Source organism: Hipposideros armiger, unplaced genomic scaffold, assembly GCF_001890085.2.
Source record: "Hipposideros armiger isolate ML-2016 unplaced genomic scaffold, ASM189008v1 scaffold_52, whole genome shotgun sequence".
Classification (NCBI taxonomy): domain Eukaryota; kingdom Metazoa; phylum Chordata; class Mammalia; order Chiroptera; family Hipposideridae; genus Hipposideros; species Hipposideros armiger.
This window is the reverse complement of record NW_017731402.1, coordinates 3,809,243-3,812,846: the sequence shown is the minus strand read 5'-3', so window position 1 is coordinate 3,812,846 and position 3,604 is coordinate 3,809,243. Positions and strand designations below refer to the sequence as shown.

General features: G+C 44.2%; 1 protein-coding gene and 1 long non-coding RNA gene across 3 annotated transcripts in view; one reads left to right on the top strand and one right to left on the bottom strand.

Annotated features, from left to right (window-relative positions):
* ALPK2 (alpha kinase 2) overlaps window positions 1-3,604 on the top strand; it is a 128,804-nt gene that overhangs the window by 39,930 nt on the left and 85,270 nt on the right. The gene's annotated exons all lie outside the window — the stretch shown is intronic.
* The window catches only part of LOC109381746 (uncharacterized), a 45,660-nt gene that overhangs the window by 35,048 nt on the left and 7,008 nt on the right, over window positions 1-3,604 (bottom strand). The gene's annotated exons all lie outside the window — the stretch shown is intronic.

Genomic DNA, 3,604 nt, shown 5'->3' with positions numbered 1-3,604 from the left:
TATTGATTTGATATGCGTGCACTTATATTACAGTACGTAAGGACAGTTTTTATTGACTACTATTTTCCCCTGTGTATGAGTCACATTTTATTCTTTCTTTGCATGTCTCATATTTTTTTTATGTGTGAAATCTGAACATTTAAAAAAATGTGATGTGCTAACTCTGGAAATCAGATTCTCCCTGCTTCCCAGGGCTTGTTGCTATTTGTTTAGTGACTTTTCGGAACTAATTCTTTAAAACCAGTATTCTCTGTGGTCACTGAAGTCTCTGCCCAGTTAGCTTAGTGGTCAACTAAATGACTAGACAGAGATTTCCTTAGATGCCTGGAACCAGTTTTTGTTGAGGGGCTCTGTGTACACATTGGGGCATGCATGCTTCAACACTCAGCCAGGCAGAACTCTACCTTCACTTCCTGCTAGTGCAGAGCCTTAAGGTCAGTTAGAGGTGAGAGTTTAGTGCCGTCTCAGGTCTTTCCCGAGCATGTGTACAGCCCTGGACATGCTCACAGCCTTATACATGTGCATGGCCTTCTAGATTCCCAGGAATATGCCCCGCTATGGACATCTCACTCCCTAGCTTCCCCTTTTAATCTTTTTGGTTAGCTTATTGTTTGCCTCAGTGGTTACTCAGTGCCTCAAACAGCCATGATATTAAACAATTGCCTCCGATTTTTTTTCTGACAAATGCCCCCAAGGAAAATGTTATTGGGATCGGTGAGCTATGAGTCAGATCACTTAAAGATAATCTTGTGAGTGGGATCTCCCAGGGAACCACCAGACAGGTCAAATAATGATAGTTCCCTGGAAATGGGGCTTTGGAGTTGCTCCAACTCTATTTTGCCTCCTCTTGAATAAATATTCCTCAGGTTGCTTGTGGTTAATTTTCAGAGTTCTCGAAAAGTTGATTCAGACAAATTTTGCCAGTGTTCTTGTTGCTTTTATGGAGTAGGAAATTTCCAGAAGTCCTCACTCTGCCATTTTCTTGATGTCNGTCTGACCCCACTAATGTCTTGTTACCCTTCTCAAGGCCCACTCAGTGTGTTGGGCACATACAGCTGTCGGTCCCACAGGACACATGGGAAAATGTAGCTCAACCAGAGGCCACAGGCCACATCAGCTACGGCAAGCAGGAAGGCTGCATCCTCACTGTACCCCCTGCAACCGTAAGGAGCATCTTCCAGGAGGGTGTCCATTCCTCCCTAAGGAGCTGCTCTGATCTGCTTCCCAGTGAATTGGAGCCTGAGGTCCAAGCCCCTCACTCTGGGAAGGAAAATCTTCCATGATCTGGGCCCTCCCAACCTCGACCGTGCCTCCTGATTTTCTGGGTCAACCTTAGTTTCCTTGGCATTGCCCCAGTTTCTGCCTGGGGTCTTGGTGTAAGAATTAACCATGTCCCTTCTGACTCTCACACGTGTCCTGTTTAAACAATAAATATTGAAGTTAACCTATCTTTCAGCCCACCCCAGGTCCCAAATAAGGAATGGTTCATTGTTTCCTGTGAGGGCCTGGCTATTACTTCTACCTGAAAGGAGCAGCCCCTTCCCCAGTGCCAGGCACATAGCATCTTTCCAACCCAAACCCTACCATGGATTTCCTAGGCTGGCTTCAGCTTTTAAAGTCCTAGGAGCCTTTCCCTCATTGTCTTGCATGTCCCGCCTCTGAATCTCTATAATTGATTTTTAATGGCCCTTAGCACCTACTGTCCTGTATTGAAACTGTTTGTATATAGATATGTTTCCCTTATTGGGAGGGGAACTCCTGGGTAAGGGCCTGGGAATTTCACATCATATCCTCTACACAGTGTCTAACATGTGGTAATCATTCCTTATCATTTTTTTTAAAGCTGTATAACTTAAGACAGTCCCATCTTCTCTGGGCCTCAGTTTCAATATCTGTAAAATAAATCCTCTCTGTATCAGGCAGGATCTGACGAGGAACACAAAAACCATTTTCAAGCATTAAATGCAGGGTTACACAGGTGATTGAACCTAACTGGGGGGCAGTGAGGTCACCCTAAGATTCATATCAGCAGGAAGACACCACCTCCTAGGCTGCAGAGACAAAAGGAGGTGGCAGGACTACTAGTTCCAGTAATCCTTAGTTCTAGGACAGGTCAGGTGGGCCTGTCCTGTGGGACCGGGAGCTAAAGAGGAGGTGGAGCCTACTAGAAATGCCACCTGAGGCTGGCTTGTCCCTTCCTCTCACTCTCTCATCTCCTGCCTCTCTTTGGTCAAATGCAGCAGGAAGCCAGTGGTCCTGGGAGCCAGGAAAACGCGGTGTGAAGGGGTCAGCCACCCCCATGATACAGAGCAGAACAGGGGGAGGGTGCAGAACAGAGGGGGTGAGAGGCAGACAGGCCTAGGGCTGGCGTAGCTCAAGGTCCCCCTCAGCTCTTCAGATGTGTGGTTCAATATACATGTTGGCTAAATAACTGAAGAAATTGGTAAATGTATGAGGAATCTCCTCATCATGCTTTGAAATGTATCTAGCTGCTTGTCAAAAATATGGTCAAGAAATTCTACGTGCTTCTAGTGTTAGAATTCTTCCATCTCTGTAACTAACACAGCTTTAGGACATGAAAAAGTCTTTCACATTCCTTTAATGATTCTGAATAATTCAATTAAGAAAATTGACAGCAGCAGTTAGGCAAGTAAGAAAATATAGACACTTAGTATAAGAAAATATTGACCTTCACCTGGTGCTATGACTATGGCAAGGACACGGATGTCATCACGTAAGTATTTATTGAGCTGAGTCCTCTCCCCCCTCCCTGCTGCATGGGCAGGCAAGACTCAGAAAACTCACAGCCACCTGGGGGGTGGGGAGAGATAAGGGGGGAGCCTTCAGAGGCCTCCCCAGCCCTGCATTCCTGGCTGCATGAGTGAAGACACCGCAGACATTTTCTTCCACTGGAAAGTGGAATACATAATAAAATAGAATAATATCTGCAGTCCAGAGGGGATTCCAAATCTTACCTCTAGCCAATAATTTCAGCTTCCTCTTCTATGCACTCTACCTTCAGGGCGCCTGGTTAGATTGCACAGTTTGAGTTTCAGCAATTTAAATATTGTTGGGCGAGTTTTCTGGGGAGCAGAGAAATGACCTCCAAGACACAAAAGGAAGAAGAGCTGGAGAACCCACTTTTCAGTTCACCTGGGGGTAACCGATTTTATTTTATTTGTGCCAGTGGAATTATGAATAAATAGATGTATGAAATAATACATGTGAAAGTATTATAATGACGATTGAAATATAGGGATTGAAAAGTATATTCATGGGAGGGGACGAGGAGAAGAGGAGGGGAATAGAAAGCACAAATTGGTAACTACAGTATAGCCATGGGGATATGAAAGATAGTTTGGGAAATATAATCAATAATGTTGTAAAGATTTTGTAGGGTATCAAATGGGCACATGTCTTGTTAGCGAGACCACTTCATGGACGGTGTAGATGCCTGACCACTGTGCTGTACACCTGAAGCTGAAGCTGAATAATGTTGTATGTGAACTATAATTTAATGTATATATATATATATATATATATATAGTCAGGGGATATGGAGTATAGCATAGGGAATAGAGTCAATGGAATTGTAATAGATATA